Source organism: Lagenorhynchus albirostris, chromosome 5 (genome assembly GCF_949774975.1).
Source record: "Lagenorhynchus albirostris chromosome 5, mLagAlb1.1, whole genome shotgun sequence".
Classification (NCBI taxonomy): Eukaryota; Metazoa; Chordata; class Mammalia; order Artiodactyla; family Delphinidae; genus Lagenorhynchus; species Lagenorhynchus albirostris.
Window position 1 is genome coordinate 118,609,624 of NC_083099.1, and position 23,304 is coordinate 118,632,927.

Sequence of the window (23,304 nt, forward strand, 5' to 3'; positions counted from 1 at the left end):
AAGTGAGTAAAAATTCTAGCTTCTCCCATCTTCTTATTGCAGCCCAAAGACTTTGACATCATAAATATCTATATGCCAACAATATTGAATTTTCATCATCAGGTAACTCCAGTGTTATAGACATGAAAGTGTAACACCATATCTTTTTACAATCACTCCTGCCACATTTTAATAGATCTATAGTTACCATCTGGAATAATATTAAATGGATTATTTTTTCTCCTTAAAATATTAAATCCTTATTTAAAGTTGACCATTTGTTTACATAGTACACAGGAGTCTATGTTTGGAATTTGTTAGCCTTCTCTCTACTGTACATGTGCTCCACACAGCTATTTTTATGTGAAAATTGTTGCTTTATAGGACCACGTTGCCTCTATGTTGCTATTTTATTATTGCTATTCCCTTTAATTGAAATGCTCCTATTGTGTAACCAGGAAGAGTTCCTTCACCCGGGAACATTTGCTTCAAATAATATAGAAATGTTTGTTTGTTTCTTTCTTTCTTTATTATTGTCATTTTCCTAAAATATCAACTTGGACTAATAATTATATACAGGCTTTGTTCTTATCTGGGCGTCAACAGTAATTGGAATCCATATCCATATCCTACCTTGCAACCATGCTGCAAAAGGCCCAATAAATTCCCGCTGAGCGTGTTACTTGTTAAATTTAGTGCATTACTTTCAGGGTAATGAATAAAAGCAGTGGGCCGTTACCTTCTGGCTGGCTGAGGAAGGCTGGAACAGCCAGACTCCCCTGAGGCTTTGAGCCAGCTTAAAACGGTGACAGGCAGAATCAAGGGAGTCCCAGAGCATCACAGTTCAGTTTGTCTCCCTTAATTTCCTCTTCTGTAGAGACTCAGAAGGCTGTAGGAAGGTGAGGTCGTCTTAGCCGTTAATTCACCACACTTTCCTAAGACGCTGCATGCTCTGGTTTCATTAAAAAGAAAATACAGTTTATATAGTTACATATTTACCTTCAGCAGAGAGATGAAAATACCATTGAACATACATTAGTAGCTATGCCTCCATGCAGTTTACTTTGTGTATCTACATACGTCTTCTGTGTATTCATTTTTGTATGTTAAATATGTCCATAGGTTTTTTGTTTTGTTTTGTTTTTTTGCGGTACGCGGACCTCTCACTGTTGTGGCCTCTCCCGTTGCGGAGCACAGGCTCCGGACGCGCAGGCTCAGCGGCCATGGCTCACGGGCCCAGCCGCTCCGCAGCATGTGGGATCATCCTGGACCTGGGCACGAACCCGTGTCCCCTGCATCAGCAGGTGGACTCTCAACCTCTGCATCACCAGGGAAGCCCGCCCATAGGTATTTTAATATGAGTGAATAACCAATTAAGCAAGCTCCATAGAGATAATGTACTTATTTCCATCTCATATTTATTGAACATACATAAGCAGGTACTGAAAAAATGACTACCACATTCTTAAGCCAACATGTAGCTCTTTCTTAATAGATATATTCTTCATATGAAAAAAATCTTTCTTAAACTATAATATCATAAAATTTAACATATACTGTAAATGCACAAATGCAAGGATGTTAGAGCAATGTGGTCTATGTTCTCAGTAAACTTTTTTTTTTTAATAACTGAAAGCCAGTCTTCATTCTTCCAGCAAATAATTGTTATACACTATGTTTTATGCCAAAGCCAGGTGACTCCCTTAGTCTTTTGAATTATTCTGAATGTTAATATCCATCTAGAAACAACTAAATTCTCAAAGAAAGGAGGAAAAAATAATTTGTATGAAATGACTACTTATATTATTCTTTAATGTCTTGGAAATTTTAGTGTAAGTGTCCTTTGCTATCCATGGTAGACATCTGGTTCCAAATAACATGGTGTATCTCATTAGAGAGATATTAGATCTAATTATGCAACATATAAGTGAGATCATTACAGCAACATTATCTCAGTGAGGGAAGTAAGTACATGTGAAACATAACACTCTGCTGCTTGAAAGAATTTTTGAAAGCAAATTTAAGGAATTAATGTACATTAAAAGATTTTGAAAACCAGTCATGAATCTTTGACATGTAATGGAAAAATATAATAGAATAATAGGTACCCTGATTAATTCTCCTGGAGATAAAAACAAATATCTTGGGCAAATACTATACTTTAATACAAATTATTTTCTAAACAAGATAAAACGAAAAGGTGGTAGAGGAGACATAGCTTTTGTTATTTTGTTTATTCTATTGCCTTTTTTTTTTTTTTTTGCACTCCTACTGTTTTAGAGATTCTCAAACTTTAGAGTGTAACAGAATCACAAGAAGGAGTGTTAAAACAGACTTTGGCCCCGTCCTCAGAGTTTCTGATTCAGTTTGGCTGGGCGGAGTCTGAGAATTTGCATTTCTAAAATTCCCAAGGATGCCGATGCTGCTCGTCCAGGGGTCCCATTTGAGAACCACTGGACTATATGAAAATCACTATAGAAGGCATTTAATTCACATAATCTTCTTGATTATTTTTCAGTAAGATGAGAGTCCAAGGATCTTATACTCTGCTCAATATTTTTCAATCAAGCTGTATATCTTGGGAAATACAGACTCTATTACAAAGAAAACATTCTTAAAATATAATTAAGGCTGCTGTCTGACAAGTGCATTGGGCATATTTTTAAAATAAATTTATATATTTATTTATTTTTGGCTGCATTGGGTCTTCGTTGCTGCGTGCAGGCTTTCTTTTTAGTTGCAGTGAGTGGGGGCTACTCTTCGTTGTGGTGTGCAGGCTTCTCATTACAGTGGCTTCTTTGGTTGCAGAGCATGGGCTCTAGGCGCACAGGCTTCAGTAGTTGTGGCTCGTGGGCTTCCGTAGTTGTGACTCGTGGGCTCTAGAACGCGGGCTCAGTAGTTGTGGAGCTCGGGCTTAGTTGCTCCGCGGCATGTGGGATCTTCCCAGACCAGGGCTCGAACCCGTGTCCTCTGCTTTGATAAGTGGATTCTCAACCACTGTGCCACCAGGGAAGCGCTAACAACATATTTCTAACCAATGACACAATCAAAAACATGAATAGATATTACCTAGCAGTGAATAGACCAAAAATAATGAGAAGTTATAGCTCCATGAAGCTAATTTAACTCACTCTTATCTGTAGATGTTTTCACTTTCCTAAGATATCGGAGTATGTTAACTATTAAATTGATCAATTCTAATGTACAGCATGGTGACTATAGTTAATAATACTGTGTCATATATGTGATTTACTAAGAGTGTAGATCTTAACTGTTCTCATTACACACAAAAAAACTGGTAAGTATATGAGGTGATAAATGTGTTAATTAACCTGATAGTTATAATTTCTCAAGGTATATGTATATCAAATCATCACATTGTACACTTTACATATTTACAGTTTTATTTGTCAATTATACCTCAATGAAGTTGGAAGAAAAAATAACAAATAAATTGATTGATGCTGTCAAACAAATTTTAAATTTAAAAAAGTAACAATAAAATAAAAATTGTCATCATATATAAAACAGCTAATTGGCTCTTTCCCTTGTAAAGTAGTGCTAACTATAGATTGAACAGTTCTGCTAAAATATTACCTAACAATGTGTTTAGGAAGATGTGTATATAAAATACCACCAAAAGTTTGCATGGATTTTGTTTCTATTTGTTTGTTTTTTCTGTTTCTTATCTCAAGTCAAGCATTATATTAGTTATGGTAACAATGTTCAAAAGACATTTCCAGAGGGACTATTTCCTTGACGCTACTCAGGCAGCCTTCAAAATAAAATAATCTGGTCCATATTCTGAGCTCAAATATCTGAGCTTTATAAAATTAGGAAACATCTATGTGGTAATCTGCCTAAAAATAAAGGAAAAGATTGTAGGACCTCAATGTCAGGGCAGTAACTTCGTTGTTTTTGTTTGTTTGTTTGTTTGTTTTGTGGAATAGAGCCCAAACCAAATTTTGAAACAAAACTCTTAATTTTTAAAAAGTGGGTTATAGTCTGTTTTTCCATGTTGGCTTTAACTGAGCTGTCTGATCAACTCTGAGGAACCCTTTTGTTGTCTCCCCTCTTACCCCAAAATGCAGCTGGACTCTCCATTCATCTGCATGTTAAAAATGATGTAACAGTTATTATTGCAATGATACAAGTGGTTTTTTTTTTATCATTTTGATGTAATTATCCTATTCCAGAACAAAGTTCTGTCTCCCAGTATCACTTTTTTTTTTTTTTTTCCGGTACGCGGGCCTCTCACTGTTGTGGCCTCTCCCGTTGCGGAGCACAGGCTCCGGACGCGCAGGCTCAGCGGCCATGGCTCACGGGCCCAGCCGCTCCGCGGCATGTGGGATCTTCGTGGACCGGGGCACGAACCTGTGTCCCCTGCATCAGCAGGCAGACTCTCAACCACTGCGCCACCAGGGAAGCCCCCCAGTATCACTTTTAAGTGTCCAAAAAACTTGGGTTGTGTTATATCCACAGGCAAAACTGGACTGAGTGTTCGGATTCCATTAAGTCTCCTATATTCTTATTCTTGGTTGCATTCTGTAGTCACATGAGAAGCTTTAGAAAATACTGACACCTGGGTCTCAACCAAAGTGATTTGGATTTAATTGATCTGGTGAGTAGCTAGGTCATTAAGATCTTTTAAGAATCTCCCCATGTTATTACAATGTGTAGCCAAGTTTGAGGCCAATGTTTACTTACAGGTGAATCCATTAAAAGGGCTAATGACAATGAAGTTAGTGTAGGCACCTCACATTCCAAGGGTCTGAGCACAGGGGAAATAGTAAAGTGTTCATCCCATTTGTATGGATTTGTGTGTTGCCTGTGTTTTTGACCATGGCAGAGATGGGGTTATTAAGGTGGAATCCACTCTATGGAATTACCATAATCTTGGTGGTAACATGTTTCTGGTAACATGTTTCTGGTAACATGCACTTACAGAAGCAATGTTTATTATGTGGGTTTAAATTTTACTTGGTTGGGTTCTTATCTTCTCTCTCCTGTTCTACTGTGTTAGTTCCTTAACCAGAATTCCTGAGAGCACATGATGTTCCAGTAGTTGTGCAGGGATAAGAATATAGCAGTGAAGGAATATAAAGGTAAGATTATACAATTGTTGGTAATATGCTTTTCAGAAAACTGAGTGAAAATGTGAAAACCATTGGCAGAATAAAGTACTTAAATGTTTTTTCAAATTAAACAACAACGAGTTGGTATTAAAATATAGATTATATTGACAAAAATTAGAAAGATAAATGTGGACATGGGAGTGGAAGGAAGAGCGGGAGGATTATAAAAGGGAACATGTAGCAAGATTTTCATCTTAGCAGGGAGTAGCCAACTATTTTGCTTCATTCTTGGCTTTGATAATGACACAAGTATAAGGTATAAAGAATGTATGTGGGCATTTTAAGGGAAATATAAAATAATGTAAAATATAAACATGATGTGTAACTACCAAATCACTACAGACGAATTGCATCATTTTTTTTTAAAGATTTTTTTGATGTGGACCATTTTAAAGTCTTTATTGAATTTGTTACAATGTTTTTTTCTGTTTTTTGTTTTGGTCTTTTGGTGGCGAGGCATGTGGAATCTTAGCTCCCTGACCAGGTATTGAACACGCACCCCTTGCATTGGAAGGGGAAGTCTTAACCACTGGACTGCCAGAGAAGTCCCAAATTGCATCATTTAAATAAATAAAAATTAAGGAAATAAAAGAGAAAGTTAATAACTGATATCTATAAATACCTCTACCCTACAAACAGAAACTACACTATTTTTTTCAAGCATTTGTGCTTTATTTACCAAAATAGGTCAGTATTATTCAAGAACAAATAAATGATAAATAAGAGAAATTGAAGAAATAACATATGGTCACAATTATACAGTGCTAAAGGATAAAACTACCCTCCCAAATACAAAAAACAAACAATAAAACAAAAACAACATTAAATAAACACACCATTTGCCTAAGTAACTGTTGGGACAAATTGAAAAATAAAATCGTAGCTGTAGACATTAGAGATCTACTAACATTATAGCACAATGTTTCAACAGAGGTGTATTACCAAAGCTGTTCTAAGTGACAGATTCATAAGCTTTAGCCTTTCTATATTAAAAATAAATGTAAATGAATCAAATATTTACCTAAAGAACTTAAGTAGACTGCAATAAACCAAAGAGAAAAAGGTTAGGAACAGAAGCAACACAAATTTAATTGAATTAGAGAAATGTAAAATCAACAACTGAATTAGAACTAAATCTATTTTTCTAAGGAAAAATCCATTTAATTTTATGCAAAGAGTAAAGAGAAAAAATAATAAATTAGAAATGAGAAAGAGAATACAAAAATAGGAAATGAAAAAAAATGTAGAGGGTAATCTTGTTCAAGAAGGTAATTGTAATTTTCTTGATGAAATACTAGCAAATATAATTTTCACAGAGTATTAAAATAATACCCAATAATCCATCAATACTTCCATTTACCTTACCATATATAGATGATTTAATGACTAATTTATAATATTGGTCATATAACAACAGTATGTTGCTCCATATATTCAAGTTTTCTTATAGGACCCATAAATACATTCTAAGTGTATTTCTTACAATTGTATATTTTTGTGCAAATTTGAATCAGAATTTTTTCCATTATATTTTCACCTGGTTATCGCTGGACTAGAAGAGTCACAAAATTCCATACACACAACAATTTGGATGTAAAGAGAAAATATAGCACCCATAATCTAATGTTTCTCTCAAATAAACATCCAAAATTTGTCAGTAAAACAAAGTGCTCAATCTCTTTAAATCTACTTTGATCTGCTATGTTAGAAAATGCTCAGTCTCTCAGTAATGTATTTCCCCCTCCCCAGGATCTCTTCCTAAATGCCGCTTGGGAATTGCAAGCCCATTAAAGTTCTAGTTCTGCTACTTAGCAGAATATGGATTCCAGTTTCAGCTCAGATAAAGGGACATATTAAAAAAAGTCAACATTTTTTATCAATATCATTAAATTTTGTGGAGGGTTTTTGAAACTTCTTTATTTATATACTTTTGCTTCATTTTATGTAATTTTTATAAAATACCTCTTTTTAATTTTTTTACTTTTAACAGATATGATACATCTTTGAGAAATATCAATAATTACTAGAGACCTGTATTTTACTCTCTACTGCATTTTCTTGTCCTATCATCACTCCTTGGATTTCAGCATTACTGGCCTTGGGACAGCCTCTTCCCCACAAACACTGTCCCCTACCCCCACTCCCAATTGTTGTGGCTCATCCTGTTTATTGATGTGGTGATGGCAGAGCTGACTTACAAGATCTTTGTAGACTGGACATTAGGACACAGGCCTGTACCATGAGAGCAGCAAAGTGGTATCTCAAGCCTCATTCACAAAGGTGGATCTAGTCCAAGTCCTTCCCGATTTCATGCTCATTTACAACTCACTTTTCTTATTGTAACAGCCCATGTCCTATAACAGACAACAAGAGCCATTAGCGAGCATTAAGAGTGACACATTTCCACTGTTTGTCTTCCAGGATCTCATTCTGTGAACTTTACATAGACTGGGATACCTAGCACTTGTGAACTTACACTTGAAGAGGATCAGTCTATATCATCATTTCTCCAATTTCTTAGCACCAAGTATTTTTTTCATTCACAAATGCCCAACCTGGGACATCTAATAGAAACTGATATGTCAAAGATGAAATGAGTATCATAGAGGAAAGTAAAGAAGGCCAACTCTAAATATATTTAATCATAAAAATAGTTTAGAAAATAGTCTAAAATAAATGGGAATGTAAGTATTTCACACCAGTGAGGGTAGGTGTGAAATACCAATTCAAAGCACACTTTCACCCTTGAGGCAAGCTGTAATTTCTTCTTTAATTGGGAACTTACTATATATCAGGCGTTGTGCTTAAGAAATTTGCATATGTAATCACATTTAATCTTTCCAATGCCCATGTCAGGTAGGCTCTATTATTATCCTTCATTTTTTAGATAAAGGGAGATAAAATTTGGAGAGATTAAGAAATTGGTCCTCCACAATACAGATAATAAACAACAGAATCTTGATTCGGACTCTAATTTTGTACCTGATTTTACGTTCTTAAGCACAATGTTGTAATGTTGTTATGAGCTACTTTTACTGATTGCAAAGGATTGAACTCCAACTTATAGTTTATAAAAAAGTAGAAATCATAGAAAGGAGCCTGAGGGGTTTCATAGAAACCAAAGACAGGAATGAAGCTGGGCCTCAAGAACATCAGAAACCAGGCCGTAAACACTGTCCAAACTTGGTTTCCACCCACCTCTACTCTCACTGCATCACCCTATCCCATCAACCCCTACTTGCTCCCTCCCTGGCTCCTCCCCCTACCATCTACCCACCCCTCACCTCTCACTGGCTTACTGTCTTTGGTTCATAGTGAGGAGAGACAGGCAATAAATAAATTAAAATTATAAATATCTGAGGCAAGTACATATATTAAATAAATATATAAGTCAATGGTGCTAAGTTAAAACAAGGTAATATATACAGCGAGTGATGGGATGGAGTTCAACATCAGAGGATACTTCTCTGAGATGACTTTTGAGTAGAGACTCAAATGACAAGAAGAAACTAACCATCAAAAAATCAAGGAAGATCATTCCAGGAGGAGAAGATGAAAGGTACGAAAGCAATGAGCTGATACTATTAGTCAGCCAGGATGGCTAGAAATCAGTAAGTAAATGGGAGAAAGATAGGGGATAAGTTAAGAGTCAGAGAAGAAGACAGGGACTAAAAATCTGTATAGGAGACATTTGAAAGTTATTCAAAGTGGAAAAAGTTATAGCCATAGGGAGGATGCTTTCATTTGCCCAAGTTGGGTCTGATCCCTTGGGTTATATTTTAATTTGGCTGCTGTTGCTGCAGACAGAGGGCTGTAAAAGGAGGATGAATATTTCCTGGTGAGAGCTGTGGTTCTGGGCAGATAAAGCAATGAACAATTCTGTCCTCTTCACAGTTCTGTTCAAGAACCGCTGTTATAAATTCCTTTAACAGTTCCCATATATTGTCAAGCACTACCAGCCACGATTCCTTCAAAGCCAGCTTTATATAGGTTATATTTCATACCAGTTTTAAACATTTTAGGTTTTCTGATTTTTCCATATAATTTTAAGGCTTTTTGAAGGAGCCAGTTCACTGGAATATCATCCAATGTTGGAAAATTATCTTTTTTAATGCTGATTTGTTGATTGATTACCTCTTGGCTAGTATGTACTTAAATACTGTCTATTGATCGAGGCATTGGCTTTCAGTTCAATTTCACTGGGTGTTGTTTTTTTTTCAACATCTTTATTGGAGTCTAATTGCTTTACATTGGTGTGTTAGTTTCTGCTTTATAACAAAGTGAATCAGCTATACATATACATATACCCCATATCTCCTCCCTCTTGTGTCTCCCTCCCACCCTCCTGATCCCACCCCTCTAGGTGGTCACAAAGCACTGAGCTGACCTCCCTGTGCTATGTGGCTGCTTCCCACTAGCTATCTATTTTACATTTGGTAGTATACATAAGTCCATGCCACTCTCACTTCGTCCCAGCTTATCCTTTCCCCTCCCTGTGTCCTCAAGTCCATTCTCTACATCTGTGTCTTTATTCCTGTCCTGCCCCTAGGTTCTTCAGAACAATTTATTTACATTCCATATATATGTGTTAGCATACGGTATTTGTTTTTCTCTTTCTGACTTACTTCACTCTGTATGACAGACTCTAGGTCCATACACCTCACTACAAATAACTCAATTTCGTTTCCTTTTATGGCTGAGTAATAATCCATTATATATATGTGCCACATCTTCTTTATCCATTCATCTGTCGATGGACACTTAGGTTGCTTCCATGTCCTGGCTATTGTAAATAGTGCTGCAATGAACATTGTGATACATGACTCTATTTGAATTATGGTTTTCTCAGGGTATATGCCCCGTAGTGGGATTGCTGGGTTGTATGGTAGTTCTATTTTTAGTTTCTTAAGGAACCTCCATACTGTTCTCCATAGTGACTATATCAATTTACATTCCCACTGACAGTGCAAGAGGGTACCCTTTTCTCCACACCCTCTCCAGCATTTATTGTTTGTAGATTTTTGATGATGGCCGTTCTCACAGGTGTGAAGTGATACCTCATTGTAATTTTGATTTGCATTTCTCTAATGATTAGTGATGTTGAGAATTCTTTCATGTGTTTGTTGGCAATCTGTATATCTTCTTTGGAGAAATGTCTATTTAGGTTTTCTGCCCATTTTTGGATTGGGTTGTTTGTTTTTATGATATGGAGCTGCATGAGCTGCAAATAAATTTTGGAGATTAATACTTTGTCAGTTGAAACATTTGCAAATATTTTCTACCATTCTGAGGGTTGTCTTTTCATCTTGTCTATGGTTTCCTTTGCTGTGCAAAAGCTTTTAAGTTTCATTAGGTCTCATTTGTTTACTTTTGTTTTTATTTGATTACTCTAGGAGGTGGGTCAAAAAGGATCTTGCTGTGATTTATGTCAGAGAGTGTTCTGTCTATGTTTTCTTGTAAGAGTTTTATAGTGTCTGGCCTTACATTTAGGTTTTTAATCCTTTTTGAGTTTATTTTTGTGTATGGTGTTAGGGAGTGTTCTAATTTCATTCTTTTACATGTAGCTGTCCAGTTTTCCCAGCATCAGTTATTGAAGAGGCTGTCTTTTCTCCATTGTATATTATTGCCTCCTTTATCAAAAATAAGGTGACCATACTTGCATGGGTTTATCTCTGGGCTTTCTATCCTGTTCCATTGATCTATATTTCTGTTTCTGTGCCAGTACCATACTGTCTTGATTACTGTAGCTTTGTAGTATAGTCTGAAGTCCGGGAGCCTGATTCCTCCGGCTCTGTTTTCCTTTCTCAAGGTTGCTTTGGGTATTCAGAGTCTTTTGTGTTTCTATACCAATTGTGAAATTTTTTGTTCTAGTTCTGTAAAAAATGCCATTGGTAGTTTGAAAGGGATTGCATTGAATCTGTAGATTGCTTTGGGCTAGTATAGTCATTTTCACAATGTTGATGCTTCCAATCCAAGACATGGTATATCTCTCCATCTGTTTGTATCATCTTTAATTTCTATCATCAGTTTCTTATAGTTTTCTGCATACAGTTCTTTTGTCTCCTTAGGTAGACTTATTCCTAGGTATTTTGTTCTTTTTGTTGAAGTGGTAAATGGGAGTGTGTCCTTAATTTCTCTTTCAGATATTTCATCATTAGTGTATAGGAATGCAAGAGATTTCTGTGCATTAATTTTGTATACTGCAAATTTACCACATTCATTGATTATCTCTAGTGGTTTTGTGGTGGCATCTTTAGGATTCTCTATGTATAGTAGTAGAGTAGTCACATGTCTTCTACAGACAGTGACAGCTTTACTTCTTTTTTTCCAGTTTGGATTCCTTTTATTTATTTTTCTTCTCTGATTACTGTGGCTAAAACTTCCAAATCTATGTTGAATAATAGTGGTGAGAGTGGAAAACATTATCTTGTTCCTGATCTTAGAGGAAATGATTTCGGTTTTTCACAATTGAGAATGATATTGGCTATGGGTTTGTCATATATGGCCTTTAACATGTTGAGGTAAGTTTCTTCTCTGCCTACTATCTGGAGGACTTTTATCGTAAGTGGGTGTTGAATTTTGTTGAAAGATTTTTCTACATCTATTGAGATGATCCTATGGTTTTTATTCTTCAATTTTTTAATATGGTTTATCACATTGATTGATTTCTGTATATTGAAGAATCCGTGCATTCCTGGGATAAACCCCACTTGATCACTGTGTATAATCCTTTTAATGTGCTGTTGGATTCTGTTTGCTAGTATTTTGTTGAGGATTTTTATGTCTATGTTCATCAGTGATATTGGCCTGTAGTTTTCTTTCTTTGTGACACCTTTGTCTGGTTTTGGTATCAGGGTGATGGTGGTCTCGTAGAATGAGTTTGGGAGTGTTCCTCCCTCTGCTATATTTTGGAAGAGTTTGAGAAGGATAGCTGTTAGCTCCTCTCTAAATATTTGGTAGAATTTGCCTGTGAAGCCATCTGGTTCTGGGCTTTTGTATGTTGGAAGATTTTTAATCACAGTCTCAATTTCAGTGCTTGTTATTGGTCTGTTTATATTTTCTATTTCTTCCTGGTTCAGTCTCAGAAGGTTGTGCTTTTCTAAGCATCTGTCCATTTCTTCCAGGTTGTCCATTTTATTGACATATAATTGCTTGTAGTAATCTCTCATGATCCTTTGTATTTCTGCAGTGTCCTTTGTTACTTCTCCTTTTTCATTCCCAATTCTGTTGATTTGAGTCTTCTCCCTTTTTTTCTTAATGAGTCTGGCTAATCGTTTATCAATTTTGTTTATCTTCTCAAAGAACCAGCTTTTAGTTTTATTGATCGTTGCTATTTTTTCCTTCATTTGTTTTTCTTTTATTTCTGATCTGATCTTTATAATTTCTTTCCTTCTGATAACTTTGGGTTTTTTGTTGTTCTTTCTCTAATTGCTTTAGGTGTAAGGTTAGGTTGTTTATTTGAGATGTTTCTTGTTTCTTGAGGTGAACTGTATTGCCGTAAACTTCCCTCTTAGAACTTCTTTTGCTGCATCCCATAGGTTTTGGGTCGTGTTTTCATTGTCATTTTTTTCTAGGTATTTTTTGTTTTTTCTTGATTTCTTCAGTGATCTCTTGGTTATTAAGTAGTGTATTGTTTAGCCTCCATGTGTTTGTAATTTTTACAGATTTTTTTTCCTGTAATTGATATCTAGTCTAATAGTGTGTGGTCAGAAAAGATACTCGATACGATTTCAATTTTCTTAAATTTACCAAGCCTTGATTTGTGACCCAAGATATGATCTATCCTGGAGAATGTTCCGTGAGCACTTGAGAAGAAAGTGTATTCTGTTGTTTTTGGATGGAATGTCCTATAAATATCAATTAAGTCCATCTTGTTTAATATGTCATTTAAAGCTTGTGTTTCCTTATTTATTTTCATTTTGGATGATCTGTCCATTGGTGAAGGTGGGGTGTTAAAGTCCTCTACTATGATTGTGTTACTGTTGATTTCCCCTTTTATGGCTGTTAGCATTTGCGTTATGTATTGAGGTGGTCCAATGTTGGGTTCATAAATATTTAAAATTCTTATATCTTCTTCTTGGATTGCTCCCTTGATCATTATGTAGTGCCCTTCTTTGTCTCTTGTAATAGTCGTTACTTTAGAGTCTATTTTGTGTGATATAAAAAATTGCTACTACAGATTTCTTTTGACTTCCATTTGCATGGAATATCTTTTTCCATCCCTTCACTTTCAGTCTGTATGTGTCCCTAGGTCTGAAGTGGGTCTCTTGTAGACAGCATTTATACGGGTCTTGTTTTTGTATCCATTCAGCCAGTCTATGTCTTTTGGTTGGAGCATTTAATCCATTTACATTTAAGATAGTTATCAATATGTATGTTCCTATACTTTTTTCTTAATTGTTTTGAGTTTGTTATTGTAGGTCTTTTCCTTCTCTTGTGTTTCCTGCCTAGAGAAGTTTCTTTAGCATTTGTTGTAAAGCTAGTTTGGTGGTACTGAATTCTCTTAGCTTTTGCTTGTCTGTAAAGATTTTAATTTCTCCATCAAATCTGAATGAGATCATTGCTGGGTAGAGTAATCTTGGTTGTAGATTTTTCCCTTTCATCACTTTAAATATATCCTGACCCTCCCTTCTGGCTTGCAGAGTTTCTGCTGAGAAATCAACTGTTAACCTTATGGGGATTCCCTTGTATGTATGTTATTTGTTGTTTTTCCCTTGCTGCTTTAATATTTTTTCTTTGTATTATTCTTATTATTATTATTATTGTTTTGGGTTTTTTTGTGGTGCGCGGACCTCTCACTGTTGCGGCCTCTCCCGTTGTGGAGCACAGGCTCTGGATGCACAGGCTCAGGGGCCATGGCTCACGGGCCCAGCCACTCCACGGCATGCAGGATCTTCCTGGACCGGGGCACGATCCCGTGTCCCCTGCATCAGCAGGCTGACTCTCAACCACTGTGCCACTAGGGAAGCCTCTGTATTATTTTTTGATAGTTTGTTTGATATATGTCTTTGCATGTTTCTCCTTGGATTAATACTTTTTGGGACTCTCTGTGCTTCCTGGACTTGATTAAGTATTTCCTTTCCCATATTAGGGAATTTTCAACTATAATCTCCTCAAATATTTTCTCTTCTTCTTCTAGGACCCCTATAATTTGTATGTTGGTGCGTTTAATGTTGTGTCAGAGCTCTCTGAGATTGTCCTCAATTCTTTTCATTGTTTTTTCTTTATTCTGTTCTGCAGTAGTTATTTCCACTATTTTATCTTCCAGGTCACTTATCCATTCTTCTGCCTCAGTTATTCTGATATTGATTCCTTCTAGAGAATTTTTAATTTCATTTATTGTGTTGTTCATCATTGTTTGCTCTTTAGTTCTTCTACGCTTCTGTTAAACGTTTCTTTTATTTTCTCCATTCTATTTCCAAGATTTTGGATCATCTTTACTATCATTACTCTGAATTCTGTTTCAGGTAGACTGCCTATTTCCTCTTCATTTGTTTGGTCTGCTGAGTTTTTACCTTGCTCCTTCATCTGCTGTGTGTTTCTCTGTCTTCTCATTTTGCTTAACTTACTGTGTTTGGGGTCTCTTTTTGGCAGGCTGCAGGTTCATATTTCCTGTTGTTTTTGGTGTCTGCCCCCAGTGGCTAAGGTTTGTTCAGTGGTTTGTGTAGGCTTCCTGGTGGAGAGGACTGGTGCCTGTGTTCTGGTGGATGAGGCTGGATCTTGTCTTTCTGGTGGATGGACTACACCTGGTGGTTTGTTTTGGGGTGTCTGTAATACCTTATTATGATTTTAGGCAGCCCCTCTACTAATGGGTGGGCTTGTGTTCCTGTCTCCCTAGTTGTCTGGCATAGGGTGTGTAGCACTGGAGCTTGCTGGTCGTTGAGTGGAGCTGGGTCTTAACGTTGAGATGGAGATTTCTAGGAGAACTTTTTCTGTTTGATATTACATGGAGCCAGGAAGTCTCTGGTGGACCAATGTCCTGAACTCGGCTCTCCCACCTCAGAGGCACAGGCCTGACACCTGGCTGGAGCAACAAGACCCTGTCAGCCACATGGCTCAGAGGAAATGGGAGAAAATAAGAAAGAGGGAAAGAAAGAAAAAAAAGGAAAGAAAAGAAAATAATTTAAAAAAATAATTATTAAAAATAAAAGAATTAAAGTAATAAAAAAAGAAGGAAATAAAGAAGCAACCAAACTAAAAACCAAATCCACCAATTATAACAAGCTCTAAAAACTATACTAAAAAATAAAATGGATGAACAGAACCCTAGGGCAAATGGTAAAAGCAAAGCTATACAGGCAAAATCACACAAAGAAGCATACACATACACCCTCTCAAAAAGAGAAAAAGGAAAAAAAAAATATATATATATATATTAAAAAAGAGGAAGAGAGCAACCAAATCAATAAACAAATCTACCAATGATAATAAACTCTAAATACTTAACTAAGATAAACATAAAACCAGAAACAAGTTAGATACAGAAAGCTAACCCTAAGTCTACAGTTGCTCCCAAAGTCCACCACCTCAATTTTGGGATGATTTGTTGTCTATTCAGGTATACCACAGATGCAGGTACGTCAAGTTGATTGTGGAGATTTAATCCACTGCTCCTGAGGTTGCTTGGAGAGATTTCCAGAGATTTGTTCGCACAGCTCCTGGGATTCAGCTTTGGATTTGTCCCTGTCTCTGTGTGTAGGTCACCTGAGGGTGTCTGTTCGTTGCTTAGACAGGACGGGGTTAAAGTAACAGCTGATTAGGGGGCTCTGGCTCACTCAGGCCGGGGGGAGAGAGGGGTACGGAATGCAGGGCGAGCCTGCGGCAGCAGAGGCCGGTGTGATGCTGCACCAGCCTGAGGTGTGCGGTGTGTTCTCCCGGGGAACTTGTCCCTGGATCACAGGACGCTGGCAGTGACGGGCTGCACAGGATCCCGGGAGGGGAGGTGTTCATAATGACCTGTGCTCGCACACAGGCTTCTTGGTGGCTGCAGCAGCAGCCTTAGCGTCTAATGCTCATCTCTGAGGTCCGCGCTGATAACCGCAGCTCGCGCCTATCTCTGGAGCTCGTTTATCTGAATCCCCTCTTCTCGTGCACCCTTAAACAATGGTGTCTTGCCTCTTCGGCAGCTCCAGACTTTTTCCCGGACTCCCTCCCTGCTAGCCGTGGCGCACTAGCCCCCTTCAGGCTGTGTTCACGCAGCCAACCCCAGTCCTTTCCCTGGGATCTGACCTCCGAAGCCCAAGCCTCAGCTCCCAGCCCCCGCCCGCCCCGGCAGACAAGCCTCTCGGCCTGGTGAGTGCTGGGCGGCACCGATCCTCCGTGCGGGAATCTCTCTGCTTTGCCCTCTGCACCCCTGTTGCTGCGGTCTCCTTTGTGGCTCCGGGGCTTCCCCCCACCCCAGCCACCCCCATCTCTGCCAGTGAAGGGGCTTCCTAGCGTGTGGAAACTTCCTCCTTCACAGCTCCCTCCCAGAAGTGCAGGTTCCTTCCCTATTCTTTTGTCACTGTTTTTTCTTTTGCCCTACCTATGTATGTGGGAAGTTTCTTGCCTTTTGGGAGGTCTGATGTCTTCTGCCAGCGTTCAGTAGGTGTTCTGTAGGAGTTGTTCCACATGTAGGTGTATTTCCGTATTTGTGGGGAGGAAGGTGATCTCCATGTCTTACTCCTCTGCCACCTTGAAGGTTCCTTCATCGGGTTTTGTATCTTCAATTTCCCATCTTCCAAGCTCTGTTATTTGCCATGCTTATTTTCAGTTTTCTTAGTAAAGGTGATTTGGATCTTGAGGGTGTTTGTTAGGTATCAGACAAGGAGCATCATACAACTATAAAAGCAAGTCAAACTAATGGAAAAATGGAATAAAATGGAAAGGGATGACAGGAGAAAGGAGAGAATCTGCAAGCAAAAAGAAAATGGAAACTATAGACAGTCAAGGTAATAGTCATATCCGAAAACAAAGAAATAGCCCAAAGAGTTGTGAATCGCTACAGCAGAATTAATGACATGGAAAATTTCTCAAGGAAAAGAGCCAAGGATAGATAAAGGAAGAAAAACCCAGCATAAAAGGAAAAAAAAGCAAAATAAGAGAAAATAAAAATTAGAAAAACCCCAGGTGCAAAGTGAAAGAATAAAACAAAAGAATGGATAAATTAAGAAATGGTGCATTGAATTAGAGCAAATGTATTCTCTTTTCTTTATTCTTATCTTTAACTGGCTTTGCATTTCTTGGGTAGCAAAGCCAAACTGAAAGGATAATTTTGTTTATGTACCCAATTTGCATAATTGTGCAATATAAATTACAATGCTAATTAAGGACAGCCCTTGGGCTTCTGGAATTGGGTCAAAGTGGCTCCCTGAGAGCAAAGAGGTTGGGGCATTGGCTCTTTCCCCTCTCCCACTGCAGGGAAGCTGGGCAAGAGCAAAGAACCTCTCTGACAGTGTGTGAAATCTTGTCAGAATTTGTTGAAGACCCAGAACTATACGTCTCACTCCAAAATTTGGCTTTGGAAATCATCTTTGTGTGATTTAGCAAGGAGGCACTTAAAAGCTAAAAGTTCTCCTAATCCTAAAGGGTCTGTATTGCTTATCATTTTATGAGTTTTTCTCCCCCTCACTTTTTTTTAATGCAGAGAAAAAGACTTTTTTCAAACTGTAGATAGCTGAGTGTGAATCTGGCATATGATATTTTTGTGCTGGACTGTTGCCAGAATTGTCCCAAACCAGTGTATGACATGCCTTGCTTGGAAGCCTGGGGAAGCCAACAAGTTACTTTCTGAGCTTTAGTTAAATCCACGTCCTAAGCTATTGCACCATAACTACATCAAAAGTTCAATCCCAGAGAGTTTACTCCCTGTACTATTCTTAAGAGGGAACTGAAAGGTGTAGGATTCATATAATCGTTAGCTTGGGTTTTTCAAGAAAAGAATATCTCTGAGTTCCTATCACGAAGGCTGCCCTCGTTACAACGGAGGAGCCTCTGTTTAGGCCTGATCTAAAGGAGGTGTTTTGCAAGGTTTTTTTTAGCTATTGAATCCCGACCTCAAGCAAAGGTTACCTGGAAAATAGGAAGAAACAGATCCAGGGACTTCCCTGGTAGTCCAATGGTTAAGACTTGGCACTTCCAAGGCAGAGGGTATAGGTTCGATCCATGGCCGGGGAACAAAAATCCCGCATGCAGGGGGCATGGGTTAGATCCCTGGTCGGGGAGCAAAGATCCCAAATGCCTTGAGGTGCGGCCAAAAAAAAAAGCAAGAAAACAGTAAACAGATCCAAAATCACTCAGGTTGGAGTAAGGATGAGGGAGTGGCAGCACCAGTGTCCAGGTGTTCTCTCTCAGCCCTCTCTATCCACTTCCCCCGGCTCTTCATCTTTGAACAGTGCAGAAGCCACTTCTGTAAGGGATTTATTATCTACCTAACTTAGGTGACAGGGCAACAGTCAGGGATGTTGGTTTTATACACTTCATTTTGACTTTAAGACATCGAAGGTTTGGGGCTTCCCTGGTGGCACAGTGGTTGAGAGTCTGCCTGCCGATGCAGGGGACGTGGGTTCGTGCCCTGGTCCGGGAAGATCCCACATGCCGCGGAGCAGCTGGGCCCGTGAGCCATGACCGCTGAGCCTGCGCGTCCAGAACCTGTGCTCCGCAACGGGAGAGGCCACAACAGTGAGAGGCCCGTGTACTGCAAAAAATAATAATAATAATAATAAAATTTTTAAAAAGACACCTGAATGTTCTTTTCACTGGAATCATAGGAATAATTGGAAAACACGTGGCTTATTTCTTATCCTATGATACTTTGCTTTCTGGAGTATTTTTTTCAAATTCTTTTAACTCTAGGCATTTATGGTAATATTCTTATGGGACACTGGGATAAACCAGGGGAGAATTGAGACTGGATGAGGCTGCTCATGTTCCAAGATGACTGTGCCTCGGCTCTAACCAACCCAACCCTCCAGCTACTTGAGGCCATAGGCATTGGTTCATGGTTCAAAATTAGACTAAAGTCTTGCAAAATACAATCCATCTGAGGAACAATTGGGAAAATTGGCAAAATCTTGAGAATATTGTGTGAGAGTGTGGATACAACCAAGAATATGTTTTCTAACTTACTCTGGTACAGGAGACAATATGCTTTCCATTTTGCTAAAGTTAATTTGAGTTGTTTCATTTTCAACTGGAAGAGCCCTAATTGATATATATTTTCATTCCTTAAAATTCAGGTCTAATAGGTTATGTTCCAGTTTAAAAATCTTCAGGACTCACCATTTCATATAGGAAAAAGTGCAAATCTTTATCTAATTATCAGAAACTGTGGGGATGGGTCTTAGAAATCTGTGTTTTAACAAGGTGATTCTCTTGCGTGATAAAGTTTGCAAACCATTGTCAAGGAGAGTCAGGCTTAGAGAACATCTTTGTCGAGGACTTTCTAAACTCCTCTCTCATTACTTCAATACACTTTCCTTATGTCTTTTTAATTTCTGTTTCATTGGAGTTTTCTCTTCTATAGGGAACTCATCCCCTCCAGGGCTAAATCTTCCCTAACCAGTTGGGTTTGCAGTTTAACAATTTCATGCCCATGTTGTGTGGGTGACTATTGTTAGGTTTTCACTTCTTTAAAATTTTCCTGGAAGATCGGAAAATTAAAGTTACTAGATTTATCAATCACATGCCATCATATTTCCTTTTGGATGGAATTTTGAAATCATAAAATGTACTTTTTCCCTTCTTAGTTTGCCTCTTGTTGATTTCAGGCTAGTATGAAAATCATATTTCCTAGGCAAAACTGATGACTTTGTGAGATACAAAACAATCAGTATTGCATGGCAAGGGGACATCATTCTAGAGTTAAATTCTTGTCATGAAAATCCACCAAGAAGGCAAAATACATTTGCATAAATTGAACGTTATACTTGCATCATGTAGAAGATATAGATGAATACAAGCCTTGTTTAGGGGTTTAGAGCCCCAGCTCAGGAGCCAGACTTCCTGAGCTTGTATCCTGATCTACCACTTACTGGTTATGAGACCTTGTACAAACCCTCTGTGCCTCAGTTCCTTTATCTGCCCGCCACAGAGGATTTGTTCAGTAAATTTTAGCTAACTATAGCTGTTGAAGCAGCATCTTGCCAAGGATACCCACTCATAGTAGTCAGGCAAGGTTTGTATAAATTAAGCATCTATCTCTAAAAAGACTCATATTTTGATGACAAAGGACAGGTCAAGAATGATTAAACCCACACTGGGAAATGAAAACAATGAATAGGTTCTTTTCAAACTGGCAATATATACTCAAACCTAATGGAACTTTAATTGGTATTCAATGAGATTTAGTATAGTTTCCAGTTTTCCCAAACCCAGAAATTTACACCGATTTTAGCTAAGATAATAGTTCTGTTATTTCTAATCTGTGCTCATTTCATCTGGCTGTGAAATTTCTTCCTTTTTCCAGAGCCTCATTCTCTTCTAGCCCCCCTGCTTCAGAAAATGTTACCTTCATGTTTATAAAAGGATTGTGCTGATATGTTGTTACTTTGATGCCTGTAAGCACATACTATTGTTTGCCGGAAATGTTCTAAAATTTGTAAATAGCTCAAAGTCTATGCTAAGATTCTTGATAGACACAAGTCCAAAAGAGGTTTGGCTTTTCTACACTTTGGCTAAGCCTGCCAGGAATTTCTTAATTATCCCAGAATGTTTGTACTGTCTTTGAGAGTCTGGGCTTAGAATTTTGCTGTTTTTCCATTTCACACTCTGTATCTTATTGGCTACATTATTTTCCTTCACAGTTACACCCATAATATGCTTTCTAGTCTTGAAAACTCACTTAAATATTACATTTATGATTGTATATTCTTATTAAAAATATATTAAGCACCAGGCACTGCTCCAGTCATTTAGGGCAAATTGGTTATTAAAGTTCTAGCCATCATAATGCTTATATTAGTAAAATAAACCGTAATTTCCTAGAAGACAGAAACTGAAGCTTATTATATCTATTTTCCTCTTAGCAGACTTCTGGGAACATAAATAGAGTGTCCTAAGTTCACAAAACCCACATAAGATAGTTCACTCAACCTTTCAGGAATGTTGTTAAGAATTAAAGGAATAGAATATTTGAGAGCACTCTGATACATTTTTATAAATGTGAATTATTTTCCCAGGCAAACAGAATTGGGTTTGGGGAATGTGTCTTGAATGGAAAGATGGTGATGAAAACAGGGAGTCATTGGGAAAAGGGGAAACAAGCCGTAGTTAACAATTATGTAGGACTGCTGTGAAATTCCACCCCCACCTCAGAATCTAAAACGCATATATAGACCTTCTAGAATATGTAACTTAGTCATCAAGAAGTTCAACTACAGTGCAACTTGCAGTTTAGACCATTATTATATAGTAGAGTTAATTAAAAAATATTTAATCTCTCTGACTCTGAAATATTTAGTACAGAATACAAATGGGAATTTAAGTATTTCTCCAGTCCATTATGAAAATGTCTAGCATATTTTGTGGACAATACTTTCTTAGATTATTAGTTACTTTGCTGTTTGTTTTTCAGTAGGTGCAAGCATATTGTGAAATGTTCTATATTTATGAAACTTATGACAAACTGTGAAGATAACATAATGCATTTTGGGTTAGCCAAAGCAGTAACCCAAATACTTCATTAAAATCCAGACCAACACTTTGGGTTGTATAGTTATTCATAGATAGATTTAAACATATTATTGAAGATACATTTTGCATTGCCATTTTTTAATTTCCATTTTTAGATTGTGAGACATGCATTAGACTGAAAATCAGCAAACATGAGGACTGGTCCTAACACTGACTCATCCAGGTTGGATATCATGTCTTTGGAGAAGTCTTCTCTGCACCCCTCTCCCAATAAAGCTAAACATTCTTCCACCATGTGCTGTCCTCTAATTTGTTCTCATATTTTCCTCTGGTGTAGTTGTGTGTTCACATACCTATCTGTTGTATCAGACAGTGAGTTTCCTGATGGGAGGCACTTAGTCTTTTTCCTCTTGGTTATTTTAACACAGGACCTGGCACATTGTTGATGCTTAATAAATGTTTCTTGACTCCAATGCATTCAATTGATATAAATATTAATCTTTGATTAACTCTGGAAACATGCTGCAAGGTTAGTTAGGACCATCCAGAACTCTTTTTATTTCAATTCTGATTAAACAATAATTGAACCTCTGAACTTCTGAGCACTTGATTTACAGAAATAGAAACTTGGGCAAATAGCATTTATGTTTTTATATTCCTCCAAGAGTATGCTTATCCTTTCAGTGAAAGAATCTACTGAGGAAATCCATAGATATTGAATGCAAGTGAGCAAAATGAAGTGGCCCAAGTGCATGTCTGTGTGTGTGTGTGTGTGTGTGTGTGTGTGTGTGTGTGTGTAATTTGAAGGTTAGATGGGAAAAGGCTGTGTCAAGATGGCAGATCTTATCTTGTTAGTCACTAACAGTGACAGCCACTACCCAATGCCTACTCTGTACCCACTTCTCTCTTTCTTAACAGCCATTCCAGTTACGGAGAATTGTGTTCAGCTAAAAACTTTGCTTTGCAGCCTCAGGTGTAGCTAGTAGTCAAGAGACCAATTCTGGCCAAAGATAAAATTAGTGGAAGCCTCTTGCTAGGGCTTCCAGGAAAGTTTTATAAGAGAAATAAACTCACTGGGATGCTCTTTTATTCCCTTTGCCTTCCTCTCAGATAGATGTCTGGATGAGCAATCCTCTTGCAATCATAAGCATTAAATCCACATTTTAGGATTGGTCCCAGTAAGAATATGGAAGAAATCTGGATCCTTGATGACACTGGGCCATGGTACTCACCCTGATCTTTCTATCCATGGCTTGTTGCATAAGAAGTAAACCACTTATTTAACTCACTGTTGAGGTTTCTTGAAACCAGACACAGTTCTGATACATTTGCCCTTCCAAGGAAAAGGGGAGCACATGACTTTCAAGTCTGATGAGAATTTCCATGGCCAAAGCCATGAAATAACTCTACTGAAATAACTCTAGTGAAATAACTCCATCTCTGCCCATGGTGCAGGGGAATTGTACTGAATGACATATGGTGTATGAATATTTCTTTGTTACTTTTTCCTGAAGCCTAGGTTTAAAGAACATATGAGAGTTGTCTTAGAGGTAAATATGTAATTTCTGTGTATATCAAT

At 37.7% G+C, this 23,304-nt stretch overlaps 1 long non-coding RNA gene across 1 annotated transcript; it reads left to right on the plus strand.

Annotated features, from left to right (window-relative positions):
• The first annotated feature begins 4,561 nt into the window (after nucleotides 1–4,561).
• LOC132520675 (uncharacterized) lies at nucleotides 4,562–22,017 on the plus strand. The gene is made up of 3 exons (XR_009540601.1): nucleotides 4,562–5,084; nucleotides 20,560–20,650; nucleotides 21,881–22,017. It is a non-coding gene; the product is annotated as an uncharacterized LOC132520675 (long non-coding RNA).
• Nucleotides 22,018–23,304: the final 1,287 nt, after the last annotated feature.